Here is an 18,798-nt window from a genome sequence, read left to right as displayed (position 1 = left end):
TTTCCTTCCTGTTGATTACCAAGTTAGCTTGTTGAGAATAATATAAAATCCAAGACAAAAGGACATAAGTGTAAAGGAATACATTGAGGAATTCTACAAATTAGATATCAAGTCTAGACATGTGGATGATGAAGTTAAAAAGGTGGCTAGATACATGAATGGTTTAAGGACATCAATTTGATACAAGATTAGTCATGTTAAGATGGATAATGTAGAAGAATCATATCAATATGCCTTAAAAGTTAAAGAAAGTTTGGTGAAGAAACATGATCAAATGAAAGAGGAATAAGTGGTAGATTTCAAAGAGGCAAAGGGAGAACCTATGGAGAGGATATCAGATCTAACAATACAATACAAGATAAAGGAAAGATTGAATGAAAAGAAGAGACTGTTGGGAAAAGAGATAATTACACTAGAGGTAGCTATACTAGTTACTCTAGGAATTACAATGGTGGCTAGAGAGAAGAGGTCTTGTTTTAAGGGCACAATGTGGAGAAGAAGGACATAGAGCTTTTGAAAGAAGTAACTCTAGTAAGAAGAGTGGATGTAGCAACAAAAATACATTGGCTTGTGATGAAGTTGTTATAACACCTAATGAACCTAAGCATGGTGAGAACTTGATAATAAGGAGAGTTTTGTGGATTGAGGAGATCGATGAAGAACCTTTTTTGAGGAGAAATGTATTCAAGACTAAGTGTAAGATTGCTGGAAAATGTTGCAAGGTTATTATTGATAGTGGAAGTTTAGATAATTTGGAATTCAAAGATCTTGTTAGCAAGTTGCAGTTGTAGATATTGATACATCTGAAAACTTATCATGTTGCTTGGATCCAAAAGGAGCATAAATTACTTGTAAGTGAACAGTGCCTTGTTAAGTTCAAAATTCAAAATTATCATGATGAATTTTTGTGTGATATTATGCCAATGGATTGTTGTCATATTCTATTGGGAACAACTTGGAAATATGATAGACAACCCTTACATGATGGTAGACTGAATCGGTACATATTATTAGGGTCGATGGGGAGAAGTCAATTTTGTTACCTTTGGTAGAGAAGACTAATGAGAATCACTATACCGCAATTAGAGTATGTTTGGTTGAAGGAAAATAATTTGTTGAAGATGTAGGGGATCTGAATTTTTGTTTTGATTTGATTCCTAGAAATACTGAGAAACAAGATGAAATTGAGCATGCACCTAAGACTGAATATTTGTTGGAAAAGTTTCAAGACATTATTTCTAATAATATACATGTTGCTTTATCTCTTGTGAGAAGTATTAGTCACTATATGTATCTAATACCTAGAGCTAGTTTTCCTAATAAAGCACCACATAGATTGACACCTACTAAACATGTTGAGTTGAATAGACAAGTGCAAGAATTCCTTGAAAGGGGTCTAATTAGATAAAGTTTAAGTCCTTGTGTTGTACATGTTTTATTGGCACCTAAGAAAAATGTAGAGTGGAGAATGTGTACTATTTCTAGAGTTATTAATAAGATCATAGTGAAGTATAGTTTTCCCTTGCCTAGGATATATGGCATAATGGATTGTTTGAGTGGAGAAAGTAAATTACAAAAAATAAGTTGACAAGTGGCTATCAACATATTAGAATTAGAGAAGGAGATGAATGGAAAAATAATTTTAAGACAAATGAAGGTTTGTATGAATGGTTGGTTATGCCTTTTGGTTTAATTAATGCACCTAGTACTTTCATGAGGTTGAGGAATAATTTTTTTTTAAATTATTTGGTAAGTTTATGATTGTATATCCTGATGACATTCTAATTTTTAGTAAGAATAAAGAATAACACCTTGACCATATTAGACAAGTATTGCAGATATTGAAGGAATAGAAGTTACTGATTAACTTGAAGAAACATTCTTTCATGAAGGAGGAAATTGTGTAACTTGAAGAAATATTCTTTCATGGATCCTAAAAAGGTAGAAGTTATCCTTGACTGACCTACACCTAAGAATGTTGTAGAAGTTAGACCATTTCATGGATTGGAAAATTTCTATAGGAATTTTATGAAGAATTTCAGTTCAATATGTAATGCTATGACATAAACTATGAGAGATAACATAAGGGATTTCAAGTGGACACATGGAGCACATAAGAGTTTTGAAACATTCAAACAAAAGGTAACAGAATTGCCTACACTTTCTTTTCCTAGTTTTAGTAAAGTTTTTCAAGTTGATTGTGATGCTAGTGGAAGTGCCATTAGAGTTATTTTGAGTCAAGAAGGAAGACGTGCAGCTTTCTAAACTAAAAAGTTGATTGATGCTAAGAAAATATATTCAGTTTATGATCAAGAATTCTATGATATTGTTCAAGATTTGAAGAAATGGAGAAATTGCTTGATGCCTAAATATTTTGTGTTGTACAATGACCATAAAGCTTTGCAGTATTTGGGAAGTCAAAAAAAGTTGAATCAGAGACATATGAAGTGGGTTGAATACTTATTGAATTTTCCCTTTGTATTGAAGTATAAAAGTGGACAATCAAATAAGGTCGTCGATGCTTTGAGTAGAAGAAGGAATTTTTTGATAGAAATGAGAGTTAAGGTAGTTGGTTTTGATTATTTGAAGCATTTGTATGAAACTGATCTTGGTTTTGCATAACCTTGGAAAACTTGTAAGAATCCATTGAATCATGAAGGAGAAACATATTGGAGGGCTTGCTAGACATTTTGGAATTGATAAAATAGTGAAGTGCATTTCTAATAGGTACTTTTAACCTTAAATTTATAAGGATGTAAAGAAGATGATTAGAAGTTGCATAATTTGTCAAGCAACAAAATGAACTAGTTAGAATTTGGGATTGTAATCACAATTACCTATAACTAATAAAGCTTAGGAAGATATCAGTATGGAATTTATTCTTGGTTTTCCTAGAACTTAGAGAGGATATGATTATATTATTGTAGTAGTAGACAAATTTTCAAAAATGGCTCATTTCATACCTTGTAAGAAGACATCTAATTCAATAGATGTGGCTGAATTATTCTTCAACGAGATAGTGAGATTACATGGGTTGCCTAGGACTATTGTTTCTCACAAAGATACCAAGTTTACTAGTCATTTTTGGGGAACACTTTGGAGGAAAATAGTTACATAGTTGAAGTCCAATTATACATTTCATCCATAGACAAATGGATAGGCTAAGTTTTTGAATACAAGTTTAGGTAACTTACTAAGATGTTTGATTTTAAATAAGCCTAGTAATTGGGATTTTATTTTAGCACACGTTGAGATTGCATATAAAAATTATGTGAACAAAAGCACCAAGAAGATACATTTTTAGATTGTTAATGTATTGAATCGTAAAGCAACTACTAAACTAAGATATTTTACTATTGAGATAAAGAGAAGTGTCAAAGTAGAGAAATTTATAGATTTCATGAAGACTTTGCATGAGGAAGTAAGTGTTGAAAAAAAAAATTTCAATTTTATATTGTCATTGATGTTACACAAATGTTACATTTTGATAGAGTACTTCTAGTAGTAATTGAGCTCAAAAGACCTAGTATCAGTCGAGCAACAGTTTAGAAGAAACCAAGTTCAGAAATCTAGTGTAAACCAAGTTAGGTAAGCATTGATGGATTCCTATTTAAACTGATTCAAGTTAGTTATGAAAGAATTTCAGTGTAAACTAAGTTAGGTTGGTTACCAAGGAACTCAATGTTAACCTGATGCAAAATGTTCTTGCATCAAGTGTGTCCCACATTTTGATGCCAAAAGAAATATCTACAACCATCTTCATCTTCACTAAAGGCTTCCACTCCAATAGAGGCAAGAAAACCAACAATCAAATCATCCACATCTGTATCAGACTGTCAAACACCAAAATCTCAGCCATCAAATCAACATGCTCACTTCCAAGAACAAAATGAACAAAATGTTTCATCAAAAAACCCTCATCCACATCAACAACTAGTGAATCCACACTAGCAACAACAAACTTCATATCAACAGTAATATGTAGATCTCCATGAATAAATTGGAGGAGAGAGAGAGTGATGAAGATTAGAAGAACAATAATAAATAAATAAATAAATAAAATTGGAGGAAAGAGAGAAAATGCACTTAATAGGTGGCATTGTTAAATGTAACTTGTGGCTAAAGGGTTTATTTAATGTAACTTGCTAAGCTGACTTATGGCTTGAGGGTTTATTTAATGTAACTTGCTAGTGGCTAACTTGTGGCTTGATTTGGTATAAGTAGAGGGATTTGTCTTGTCATTATTCATTCATTTGGAGGAGTGAGTGTGGAGAGTAGCTAAAGAGCGAGTTTTTCTAGAGTGTGTGGAAAAAGCCTCAAATGTGAGCCAATATACACTTGGATCCTGGATAAAGTTTGAGAAGAGCTAGTAGTTACAACTTGGAAAACAAGGAGGTTTCTTGGTGGGCTTGTGAGCACAAGTTGAGATCTTCCTTGGAGGTTTCTGCCAGACTGTGGATTTGGACTAGCTAGATTTTGAATTTGATCTTGAGGGATCTTGTAGAACTATTATTGTAATTGCTTTGTATTTGGATGTAACTAAGAAGGCCTTACAGCCCACCACATTGCATGTAAATAGTTATTTTATGAATAAAGAGTTGTGATTTGGTGTTAGATCTTGCATTATTGTCGTGTTTTTTATGTGTGGTTATTTGCTGGGGGCTAGGATATCTCCTTTGGGGATTCTCCTACCTTGCACTACGTCAAGTGGTATTAGAGTGAAGGTTGTTCCCAAGCTTGTAGACAGATCACTAAAGTTGAGGTAGTTTGCACTAGGACCTTGGGAGGGCATGCAAATGGATCTATGGTTGTGAAGATAGAAGGTTGATCTTGTTCGAGAAGATTGATTTGTTGGCAGTTGCAGAGGGTTTGTGAAGATCTTAGGAGATGGCTACGAGAGGAATAGACCCTAAGATGATTGTAATCTCCATGATATAGTGGAGAGGAGGATTAATGAGACAATAGCTCAAGTGGATGTTGCTTTTTCTAAAAGAGATGAGAAACAAAAGAAGGAAGTTATATGCTATTGGAGTTGGAGTCTACTGATCCAAAAGAGTGTTATCTGGCTGGTTAGAAGACTTGTTCAAAAGAGAATATGGAATAGCAAGGTTGAGGTGGAAGAGGTTGGTTTTATTGATTAGTTTGTGGAGTCTAATATAGAACCTACAAAGCAACTAGAGGTTGTTGCTGAGGATATTCTTAACTATTGGTCTTTTTTCCCCATTCAACCCATCATTGATAACTAATCTGAGAGATCTTCAATGGGCTAGATTCTTTGATATGGGTTAACATGCTTTTTAGTTGGGTTAACATCTCATGTTAACTTGGTTTCTTCATAAGCCAAGTTATCTCAGTTTCTTCATAAGCCAAGTTATCTCGGTTCAGCTAGTTCATGTGCCAAGTTGGCTCATTTTTCTTCATGTGTTGAGTTGTGGGTTAACGCGCATTTTCTACTAGGGTTAACATTCTATGTTGACCATTTTTTCTATTTCGGAAGGTTTACCTTTTTGCTCTTTTCAGAATAACAAAATTGTTGCTGCCTCTTCAACTAAACATTCAAGAAATGTATTGACTGACTATTGCATGCCACATGGCAGATCCTTCTTATGTTGGGTTGCTTTTAATCGGATGGTGGTCATATTTTCATAGTCTTGCCCTTTGGTCTTGCGAAGATACAATGGTGGTTAGATCTTGGGGCTTCTTTGGATATTGATGAGTGCATCTTAGTCGTTTGTGTGGTTACGTGGAGATATTGGATCTACGGTTGTGTTTTATTCATCGGTTGGGGATATTTTTATAGCATCTAGGCATCCATATTCAAAATAAGATCTACATCAATGGTTCACACCTTTTAGGGACAGATAAAATTTATTCCACGGGGGTCAACTCTATATTTTCATGGTGGATTAACTTGTGTGTTATCCCATCCCACATTTTTTGATAGTGGTATGGATTTATTTGTTGTGGCCATGGCACATTATAAGGATCATTTCTTCAATGCAAACTGACATTTTGAGCCTTGTTCCATGGTATTAATGCATCTCCATGCCTCTTTATTACATATAATGATCATATCTTTTGGATTTGATCTCTTATGGTTGGATGCATTGGTTTTGGTTACTTCTTGTCACTGTTACATCTGGAGTTATTCCATGATCAGATTTCTTCCATATTTGTAATAACTACTAGGTGTAGCGATTGAGTTTGGTTTAGGGTAGAAAATATCTGAGTTATGCCTGAGCTATAAAGAGAGATTTTGTAAATTTTGTAAAGGTCAAAACCTTTCTATTTCTTTGGCATTGCTCTAGCTTGCCACTGTAAATCCCCTTTGCCTCTAAATTGTATGACATTCTACCTTATCTCCTTCATCCATTGATGTATTGTGCAAGAACTATTTGCCTCTCATTAGTGTATTGTGAATATCTTCAATTTTATATGATTGTATATATTTTTGGCCCATGAATGATATATAAGTGAATTCTCTTCTTCCTTGTATCATTTATTTGGGTTTTTTGATCTACATGTGATTGTTAGATTAAAAAAAGTCTGGATGTGTATATCTTTTGGTGTTATGATGGTTCAATAGTGCATATATGGGTAGAGATTGGTTTGAACATTCTATTTTGGTGCATCACCTCCTTAGAATAGATTGGGTAGATTTTGTTTCTTGCATCTTCTTCTCCCTTTTCCTCTCAAGAGTAGTTAGGTGCATCTTGATAGCAAAGGAAGCCAACCTTCTCTGGAGATTTGACCTCAGAGTGCAAGTCCCACATTTGGAGGTCATTTCCATTTACACAAGGTCACTTGAGGCTCATACCTCAAGCAAGGGTATAGACTTTTGTGACAACACTAACCTTGTTGATGTTGGGATGAAGATTTCTTTTCATGATCAGTTGGTTGAGTTTGACATGGAGATTGTAGAGCATTCAATCGTGGATGATCTAGTTGTTGTTGGTGGTGAGTTGTGTATTGTCGAGTATCTTGTTGTCATCAATTAGACCACTGGTGTTGTGAGCTTGGAATGTATTCATGGAGATCTACATATTGTAGCTAATGTGGAGTTTGTTGTTGCTAGTGTGGATTCACCAATTGTTGATGTGGATGAGGATTTTTTGATGAAGCATTATGTACAATTTTTTCCTGGGAGTGAGGATGTTGATTTAATGGTTGAGATTCTTATGTTTGACAGAGTGATGCTGATGTGGGCGATTTTCATGTTGATTTTCTTACCTTTGTAGGAGTGGAAGCCTTTGGTGAAGATGAAGATGGTTGTAGATATTTCTTTTGGCATCAAAGTGTGGGACACACTTTTCTATTTACTTGGGGAGTTTGATGCAGGAGCATCTTGCATCTGAAAATAAAGGCGGAAAAAATTATTTTAAAAAAGAAAAAAAATTGGACGAGAGAGAAAGTGACAAAAATTAGAAGAAAAATAATAAATAAATAAATAAAATTGGAGAAAAGAGGGAAAATGCATTTAATAGGTGGCACTATTAAATGTAGCTTGTGGCTAAAGGGTTTATTTAATGTAACTTGCTAAGCTGACTTGTGGTTTGAGGGTTAATTTAATGTAACTTGCTAGTGGCCAACTTGTGCCTTGGTTTGGTATAAGTAGGGGGCTTTGTCTTGTCATTATTCTTTTTCATTCAGAGGAGGAGTGAGTGTGGAGAGTAGCTGAAGAGCGAGTTTTTTTAGAGTGTGTGGATAGAGTGCCAAATGTGAGGTAGTTTACACTTGGATCTTGCACAAGTTTGAGAAGAGCTAGTAGCTATAGCTTGGAAAACAAGGAGATTGCTTGGTGGGCTTGTGAGTAAAAGTTGAGATCTTCCTTGGAGGTTTCTACCAGAGTGTGGATTTGTACTATCTAGAGTTGGGATTTGATCTTGAGGGATCTTGCAAAATTATTATTGTAATTGCTTTGTATTTAGTCATAACCGAGATGTAAATAGTTGTTTTATGAATAAAGAGTTGTGATTTGGTGCTAGAGCTTGCATTTTTGTTATGTTTCCACTGTATGGTTATTTAGTGGGGGCTAGGACATCTCATTTGGGGATTCCCCTACCTTGTACTATGTCATAATTGAGTGATTCAATTTTAGTATCAACCGACCTGTAGTAGAATAGTTTTTTTTTTTTTTTTTTTTTTATGCAAGCTGACTTGGTGGATGTTAACTAATTTTTTGTAGGGGTATTCAAGCCAACTTGATATTCGGTTTCATATTTATGAAAGGTCAAGTTGTGGATTGAAATATGAAGTTGTGGAAGAGAAAGATGTGAATAAAGAAGGATATCTGATTAGGAGCAAGACATCCAAGGAGATGCAAAGAATATTTTGATTAGGAAGGATCTAGAGGATAAACCAGAATAATGATCTAAATTTGTAAATCAATTTCTTCATCAATTACGTCAATCATTGTTACTCTCTAACAATTGTAGCAATGAAGAAATCTCCTAATAGATATGACTTAATAGTCATTTTATAAATCCTCTAACAAGGTGGCATTTCTCGATTGAAGTTTCTTAAAGGCCTCGAACAAGACCCATCCTAATAGGGTGATTCAAATCCTTTATTTGGGTCACACCTAATAGTGTGTTTTATATCCTTTAATAGGATTGGCTCCTAATGGGGCTCACTTCAAAAGAATCAAAAGTTGTAACTAGTTGCATTGATAGTTTTCTCAGATTGGGTTTCCACATTAAATCTTGGTTTCTCATGTGTTCATGCTATTTTCTTAATTCTTTATCTTTTTGCAACTATGTTACTTAAGGTTAACACACATTAATATATCATGACTACTTTGTCAACTGAGTTATAGTGAATATCTATTTCTAACTGATATGTGCAAGGATTTGAGTTAATAAGAAGTTTGTATTGACATCTAAGGGATTTGGAATTTATTTTGTGGTAATTGATTCACCCCTCCCCTCTTAGTTACTCCTCTTATATTTCCAACAATTGGTATCACAGCTATTGGTGCTTGCAGAAAAGGTTTTAAGAACCTAAGATAAAGATCAAGATGTCTTACAATAGAGAGATTCATAAGTTGAATAGATAAAAATTCAAAGCATGGAAAGAACTCATGAAACTACATCTAGGAACCATTGGAGATACAGGTCTACACTTATAAGAGAATCGATACGTGGCACCTCTGAAGCCTTTAACTATGGATTAGATGGTGGACATGAAGAATCACAACACAATGATGATTGACATTGTTTCCTCCCTCAACTATTCTAAGTTTAATAAAGTCAAAGATAGTCCTACTGCCTATGATATGTTTAACAAACTAGCACAGATATATGGAGGAGATGATCATGTGAAAAGAACCAAAGAAGAAAGTCGAAGAGGCCCATTTGATCAAATGAAGGTGAAAGAAGATGAAAACATTGCAAAATATAGTGAAGGAATCAAAAGACAAGTATTTGCACTAGGTACACCTCAACAAAATTAAGACATAGCAGAAAGAAGGGATATATTCATCATGTATTGTGCAAGAACACTGATGATTGAGAAAAATGTTGCATCCAAATACTAGAAGGAAGTAATCATTACAAGAGTTCATACCTTGAATTAAGTTCAACTAAAGAAAGGTAAAGATCAAACACCTTATGAATTATGGTACGGCTACAAACCTAATGTCTATTATTTCAAAGTATTTGGAAGTAAATGTTATATCTTAAAAGAGACAAGGATATGAAAGATGTAAAAAGTGATGAAGACATATTCCTAGGGTACTACAACAAGAGAAAATCATATAAATGTTTGAATATTTCTACTCACAAGGCTATAGAAAGTGTACATGTAAAAATTGATGAGTTTGTAGAAAAGAGTGAAGAACAAAGGAGCAAGGAGCTTGAAGACTAAAAAAAACTTTGTTTATTTTGAGCCTGATACTTTACCAAAGGTATAAGAAAATGTGATTAGGCAACAATAAATATCACCACCTCAACAGTCAACACCACCTAAGTCACCTAAGTCTATAGTACAATCCAAGTTGTAGCTAGTAGTAGAGGAACCCAAGTCACAATTAGAGGGAACCAAGTATCAGATAGTGGGAACAAAGAAGAGTTTAGAATTTCATAGAACCTTTGAGCATGGTTAACCAAGTGAAACAAGTTTAGAACCTAGAAGAAAGGAACCTGTATTTGCTAGATATGTCAGAAGGCATCATGCACCAGAACAAATAATTGGAGATCAAACAGAAGGGATAATGAGAAGGAACAAACTAAAAGGTACATGTTTTCTTATTGAATTTGAACCTAGAACTATAAAAGATGCTTTGAATAATGAAATTTGGGTAGAGGAAATGAATGAAGAGATTGAGAAAATTGAAAGGGATAATACCTGGACTCTTGTTCCTAGACCCAAGGACAAAACTGTAAATGGTAAAAAGTGGTTATTTAGAAACAAATTGAATGAAAATGGAAAAGTGTCAAGAAATAAGGCAAGGCTAGTGTGTAAAGGATATGCCCAAGAAGAAGGTATAGAATAGAGAGAAATATTTTCTCCTAGTGCTAAACTTGAAGGGGTCAGAACACTGCTTGCATATGTTACATTTAAATGATTCAAAGTGTATCAAATGGATGTAAAATCAACTTTCTTGAATGGAATTCTGGAGCAAGAAGTTTACATTGATCAGCCTGAAGGTTTGACTGATCCAAATAAAAGAGATGTGGTATGTAAGTTACACAAAGCTTTGTATGGTTTGAAACAAGCTCCTAGAGCATGGTAGTAGAGGCTACATGGATAGCTGGAAAAGATTGGTTTTCATGGAATCAATGATAAGAGTAGTCTATATATCAAAGAAGGACCACAAAATAAGATATTATTAATAGAAATATTTTTGGATGATAAATTATTCATAGGTCACGATGACTTATGTAAATCATTCTTTGAATAAATGAAGAAAGAATTTTAAATATCAATGTTTGGAGAGAAAAAATTCTTTGTTGGTTTATAGGGTCATTAAATGAAGGATGACATCTACTTTGACTAGTTGAAATACATCAAGGAGATATTGAAAACCTTTGGAATGAAAGATTTAAAACTAGTTGGAATACCTATGTCTACTAGACATAAACTATCCAAGAATGATGATTCAAAAGAGGTAAATCAAACTACCTACAGATCTATGATTGGGAAACTGCAGTATGTTGTTGACAGAAGGCTTGATATTGCATTAGAAGTTGGTATATTTGCAAGGTTTTCTGTGAATCCCAAAAAAATCATATGATGGTAGTCAAAAGAATTATGAGATATCTAAGAGGCACTCAAGACTATGGTCTATGGTACAAGAAAGGAGGAAAATTTGAGTTGAAATCCTTTATTGATGTAGATTGGGCTAGAAGCATTGGTGATAGGAAGAGCACTAGTGGAGGAGATTTCTTTCTTAGAAAGAGGTTACAATCATGGACAAGTAAGAAGTAGAATTGCATCTCTTAGTCTACAACAAAGGTAGAATATATTTTTATAGTAGTTAATTGTTCCAACATAGTCTAGATTAAGAAACTATTGTTAGGAATGAAGGAAGAAATCAAGGACCTAGTGGTCATCTACTGTGATAACACAAGTGCAATCAACATATCTAAGAATCTAGTGATGCACACCAAGAAAAAACACATTGCAACCAAGTATCATTTTCTAAGAGAATTACTTCAAGATAAAGAGGTAAGACTAGAATATCATTTTCTAAGAGAATTAGTTCAAAATAAAGGGGTAAGACTAGATTATTGCATTAGTAGTTGGTATATTTTCAAGGTTTTCTACAAATCTGAAATAAACTCATATGATGGTAGTCAAAAGAATTATGAGATATATATAAGGCACTCAAGACTATGGTCTATGTTACAAGAAATGAGGAAACTTTGAGTTGAAATCCTTTATTGATGCAAATTGGGCTATAACAATTGATGATAGGAAGAGCACTAGTGGAGGAGAATTCTTTCTTAGAAAGTAGTTACTATCATGGACAAGTAAGAAGCAAAATTGCATCTCTCAATCTACAACAAAGGCAAAATATGTTGTTGTAGTAGTTAACTATTCCAACATAGTCTAGAGAAACAAACTATTGTTAGGAATGGAGGAATAAATCAAGGACCCAGTGGTCATCTACTATGATAACACAAGTGCAATCAACATATCCAAGAATATAGTGATGCACACCAAGAAAAAACACATTGCAACCAAGTATCATTTTCTAAGAGAATTAGTTCAAGATAAAGAGGTAACACTAGAATATGTGGACACAAAGGAAATGCTAACTTTAGTGGATAATATTCACCAAATGGCTAATATCACTCATCAAGGACCCCCAAATTTGGCTAATTATTTTGTACTTTTGGGGTGGCCATGCCACCTACATTATACAAAAATTGAGTCTCATGCTTAGGTCAATCATCAATAATAATACACAAGAATTTGTATTTTAGTGATGACTTTGCCAGTGCAATCTATTTTTTTTAGGTGGTGAATTATATATATTTGCATACAATTTCCAATTCTTGTCTTAATCGATGTATATTAGACAATATTTGGTGAAATTTTAAGTTAGGTTGCAGGTTAAGTATGTAGATTCGACATGCATCTCTAGTCTAGAGACTTTCCATGAAACTTCTTATCCTTTGTCACTTTGGCCCAAAATAGATTTGATGTGGAACATGTGTCTTTACTTTTGAGACTTTCTTTAAAACTCAGTATCCTTTTAAAATTTTGGCCCAAAATAGAATTTAAGCCATTGATTTAGGATCCTCCAATGATTATAAACAATAGAGATGTTGCCTCCATACCACCATTCAATAATTTAGAGGGAAACTATAATGATATAAGTGGTATAAATTTAACCTTCAAGCTTGATAATCAATTAGGATCCATAATAATAATAATAAAATAATGGTTTCTAGGTATGTGTACTTCTGTCCATAATTTAATTAATATTGAAATATTCGCTAGGATTTTATAGAATTTTCATATAGTTGAAAAAAAATTTATTTCCTACTCAAAAAAATTTATTTGCTAATAGAAATTAATTGTTTTCCCCCAAGCTAATGTTTGATTCACCAAAATTTTATACATTTTTCGAAAGTGGGGTTTCTTAAAGTTATCCATGTACAAAGGAGCATGTTGCTAACATATTTACAAAGCCATTACCTAAGGATGCATTTTTGTATCTTAGAGGAAAACTAGGGGTCATTCCCCTTTTGATTAGTGATGCATCAATCTAACTACATTGAAGATCTATCAAGTTGATGCAAAGAAGTCAGAGCTCATTATATATGAACCAATACACTAGGTACATTATAAACTCATTGTATAAAGTCTTTGGCATTTGATGTCAAAGAGGGAGAGATTGAATATGTCATGTTCATATCAAAATAATTGAGGGAGAGTTTGATTGATTTCATGAATCAGAGGAAGACATTTATATAACACCAAGAGGGGGAACTTGATCAGATGGAGTCTGAAGAGAAGATGTCAGAAGGAGAATCTCAATGGGCATTCTCATGGTTGAAGAATCAAAATAAAAGTAAGGATATTATAAATCATTTTATTTTCTCTAAGTTTTTTTCTTATGGCATGTTATGTTGCCATCAATGCTAAAGAGGAAGATTGTTGAAATAAATTATTCAATTGTATATTATCATTGATGTTACAAAAATGTTACATTCTAACATAGCACTACTACTAGTAACTAAGATCAAAAGACTCTAGTATCAACCAGGTAGAAGTTTAGAAGAAACCAAGTTTAGTGATCCAATGTAAACAAAGTTAGGTCGACCATTAAAGGATTCCTATGTAAACCAAGTCAGGTTGGTTATCAAAGAAGTTCAATGTAAGATGAATCAAGTTGGTTACCAAGGAACTCAGTGTTAACTAAGTGAATTAGTTTTAGTATCAGGCAACTTGTAGTAGAATAGTTTTTATTATTATTATTTTTATGCATGTTGACTTAGTGGATGTTAATTGTTTGTTTGTAAGGGCATTCAAGCCGAATTGACATTGGGTGTCATATATATAAAAGATCAAGTTGTGAATTGAAATATGAAGTTTTGGAAGAGAAAAAGATGTGAATAAAGATCGATATCTAATTAAGAGTAGGACATCCAAGGAGCTGCAATGAATATTCTGGTCAAGAAGGATCTAAAGGATAAACTAGAACAATGATATGAATTTGCAAATCATTTGCTTCATCAATTAGGTCAATCATTCTTACTCTCTAACAATTGTAGAAGTGAAGAAATCTCATAACAGAGTTGACTTAACAATCATTTTGTAAATTCTCTAACAAGGTGACATTTCTAGATTGAAGTGTCTTAAAGACCTCTAACAAGGTCACTCCTAATATGGTGATTCAAATACTTTAATAGGGTCACACCTAATAGTGTATTTTGTAACCTTTAACAAGGTTGGCTCCTAATAGTGCTCACTTTAGAAGAGTGAAAGTTGTAACTAGTTGTATTGGTGGTTTTCCCAAATTGGGTTTCCAGGTTAAATCTTGGTGTCTAATGTGTTCATATTATTTTCTTACAGTTTTATCTTTCTACAAATAAGCTACTAAAGGTTAACACACATTAATATCTCATGACTTCTTTGTTAACCAAGTTACAATGAATATCTAGTTCTAACCAAGCTGTGCAAGGATTTGAGTTAATAAGAAGTTTATATTGACATCTAAGGGATTTGGAATTTTTTAGTGGTAACTAATTCATCCCTCCCCTCTCATTTACTTCTCTTATATTTCCAATAGTAAGAAGGAATTTGGAGGATAGTAACCTAAAATATAAAAAGAGATTAGATAAAGGGAGAAGACTAAAATCTTTTGAGGTTGGAGATAAAGTGAAGTTTCATTTGAAGAAGAACATATTTCTAGTTGGTACTTATAGTAAGCTAAAGAAGAAGAATTTTTTTCCTTATAAGATACTAAGAAAGTTTGATAGTGGAAATGCTTTTGAAGTTGAATTACTGAGAGACATCGACATTTCACATATATTCAATATTATAGACATCTTTCAATACTTTGAAGTAGACGAGGAATTAAAAGATAACCTTGATTATCCTAATAAGAAGGATGACATTATTGAGAAGGTTTTGGATAGCATAATAAGTAAGAGCACTAGAGGAAAAGACTACATCTAATACCTTGTTCAATGGAAAGATAAACTGGATGAAGAGAATTCATAAATAACACAAGCTAAGTTGGATTTTATAATTCAAGCAAGAGCACCAAAGTTGTCTGATGTGGACATCAAGTTTTTTACTTGCCCCAAGTGTTTGATGTAAGAACATCTTGGGTCAATAAACAATCTTGCATCACCCAAAAAAATTTCTTATTTTTTGTATCATCTTTATATTCGCAGAGAAGTCATTGCTTCTTAGAGTTTTGTGTAGTGTGTAGTTAGCATCTTGTTGAGGACCTATTTTTAGTACTTTCCCGAAGGGCTCAAATTTTGATGTTTCATATTCTTTGAGTTATGTGTTGTTCTTTCTAGCCTTTGTTTCCTACTATTTTCATCCAACGAGGCATGTTATTTCTTTTAGCATAGTTTCCTATGATGATGTGGCATCTTGTGTAGTTGAGAGTTGAATCCTATGTTGTATTTAGAACTACCTTCAAGAGCATGTGAAAAATTGATAATTATTACTTGGTTTATGGTTTACATCTCCAAGAATGGACCTATATTGTAATTAAATGCCTAACTGGCCGACTTGTGGTCTAGTTGGCTATATAAGAACTTAGATTTGATGTAGGAAAGTAGCAATGATAGGAAGTAGTATGAGAAGTAGATAGTTGATAAAGACCATAAGCTTGGGCTTTGATGTTGTAATTCTTTGTTTAAGGTCGCAACCCGAAAGGTCTCATAGTTGGGCATGTTGGTTTCTATTTGTCACGTGTAATAAATCAATAAATCTATTATTTCAAGAGTCTCTTTGCTGCAATTTTGTGTTTTTCTTCCATGAGTACTCTTGACAAGGTGATAGTCAATTTAAGTTGAGTTTATTCCTCATACCATCCTTGTGTTAACACACAATTTTGATTGGCTTGCTTTTTTAGCTACATGTAACCTCACCCTTGTCTTCACTAGAGGATTCTTTTGTTTGTTCTTATGCTTCCTTGGTTCGATGGAGTGAGCTATGTAAATAGTATTTATTCCTATTTACTAGGTGGATGCAGTGGCTAGATACCTATAAATTTTGGTGAGATGGATAATTTACCATATGGACACATTTCTTTTCATTCTTATTTTGAAGGCAACCTTTCATGTTCAATTGACTAACTCTTCAAGCTGTGATGTTTTATGTCATCCGTATCTTCAAGTTCATATGTTTTCCTTTGTTTATCTCTTTATTCAAGTAGTGTCATTTGAGGGTACTATTCTTGAAGGTTATAGTCTTCTCTACCTAGTTAGGTTCTATTTTAGTGGAGGTTTTTCACATCAACAATTACTTTTGATAGAGTTTGCATCTTTTGTATGATTTAGTGATGTTCTTCATGGTCATTATTTTGTTCCTATATTCTTGGACCTTCTCTAGTTTGGAGGCTTTTTTAGTCATTCACTAGTCTTTTAGCATTCTTTTTTTCTTTTCATGGAATATAGTTTTTTCGATGCGATTTTCACTATTTCTTTGCTTTATAGAGATTTGGTTGTGATTTGGTTCCTCATTAGACCTTTTTATTAGGACCCAAGTTTTCTTTTTGCATTATAGTCTCCTTTTCTTTTCATGCATTGTTTGTAGCTACATTGTTGATCATCTTTAGGGGGGTGTTAGAGAAAAACGTTTAACTTAATTATTTTATTCAGTTACCTTTTATGCCTTCTTAAGATTTCACTTTATCTATTGTCACTTTTATTAATTAATTAATTATTAAATATTTACCTTTTAGGGTTTCTCTTTTAGGTCTTGGTCTCATTCTATAAGGATTGATTCATTTTATTCTATAATTCAATTCCATTATCTATGAAAAAGATCTCTCCTATTTTTAGAGCCAACTTCTTGCCTTTTTCTCCATTCTTCCTTATGATAAGTTATTTTGCATGCAAGTGTTCTTCGATTTCTGTGAAATTGAAATGCCAAAATAATACAAAAAGGGAAAAAATGAAAAATGATAGATGAAGATCAATAGAGCATCTAGGACTTCTAGGGCTAGAGGATCTAGCAATGGAGATGAAAGTGGGGAATCAAATGAGGATGATCTTGGAGATGGAAGGGATTTTTCAGTGCCTACCATCTATTGGGTTGTAACATCCAGACTTGGGTTGTTGGGAGATGAGCTTTTGGGTGATGTGGCTTCTTGGGATGTCTTGGGCACGAGGATTTTGATGAGCCTACAATATCTTACCCTTAGCGGTTCCTTGTTTCCATATCATTGTCTTTAGGTGGGAGGTTCAACTTGGACTAATTCAAAGTTTTCACTAGGTAGCTGGGATTTTTTGTGTCATTTCCTACTCTATTTTATTGGTTCACTAATTTTTTTGAGCTTCATGGCTTCATGGTCCAAACCCCTTCTTTATTAGGGTATTTCATGCCTAATTGGATGGGATTTTCCTCTAGTTCTTAATGTTGATTGTCACTAGATTGGAGGGTTGTGATGAGATTTTATTCCTTTTGTTGTTTCTTCTGTGGCTTTTTTGGGTGAGCTTGGTCATATGGTTCTTATAGGTTGAAGCACGATCTTCATCTTCATTGGGTGTTTGGAGCTAGGGCCAATAGATTTTTGAAGCTTTGTGATTCTTCTTTGGAGGGTAGCCATGTCCTTGCCCTCCCTATTTGTCCTTCAAATTTTGAGGATCTTTGTGGTAGGCATGTTCTAATCATTCCTCTCGTTATGCGATGAGATCTATTTGGTTGTGTCTCATGGTCTTTCTCTTGGTTTGGGTAGAATTTTTGTTATTTTTTTGGAGAGATCTAGTGTTGTTATGATGATCCTTTTTTATTCAAATTCTATCTATGTTTTGAGTCTATGGCTGCTCTATGCCTAGATTCATAAGTGAGTTTTTCTGTGTTGCTGCCAAGAGGATGCTAACAATTTTTAAGGACCCTCTATGGCTTTGTCTTATTTTTAGTTAAGTAGAATTTTCATTGACAAAGTTTTCCCATAATGGAGACTGTTGCCTAATCTTATTTTTATTTAAGAGGGTTTTGAGTTCTGCTTCTTCTTCTCCCAGTGACTCCTATTAAATTGAAGCTTCTCCAATGGTCTCTTTGGTTGTGTTTGGAGGCCCTCAAGGTTGAGGGTTGGCTTCTTCTTCTTCAACACTTAGATCATATCAAGGTGGAGGTATCATCTATTGAGGTGGTGATATTCTATGCTATTGGTGTTGTCAGTGGTAGGTATGTTCCTTTGCCTTTATGGCTGGGGGGGGGGGGGAGGCTTTAAAGCAATTTTATTTGAGACTTTCCTTTCTCTTCATCTTCCTTTCGAGGTGGGTTCTCTTTCTATTGAGGTGGAAGTGGTTGTGGATGGGAGATTGGGTACAGAGATGCTTTTTCTTTATTACAAATGTAGCTAGTGCTAAGAGTATGTACTTTCAGATGGTTGATTAGATTGTGTTTAAATATGGATGCTATGATTGGGCACTAAGAGTAATTCCCTCCATTTTCCCTATGATTTAGTGGATCTTATGGGTCTTTATTTTCCCTTTTGGGTATCTGTTTGTAGCCCATGCTCTACCCTTCCTATCTTCATGTTTGTGTCTCTCTTTTGGCCTTTGGCTGATTTTTTTATAGCCGAGCTCTTGTTGAAAATCTATTTCCAATGTTTCATCTATGTTGAGTTAGAGATCCCATATAAAATAAGGTTGC

Source organism: Cupressus sempervirens, chromosome 9 (assembly GCF_028749045.1).
Source record: "Cupressus sempervirens isolate cs-2001-9-10 chromosome 9, ASM2874904v1, whole genome shotgun sequence".
In the NCBI taxonomy this organism is placed as follows: Eukaryota; Viridiplantae; Streptophyta; class Pinopsida; order Cupressales; family Cupressaceae; genus Cupressus; species Cupressus sempervirens.
Note: the sequence above shows the minus strand (reverse complement) of the source record.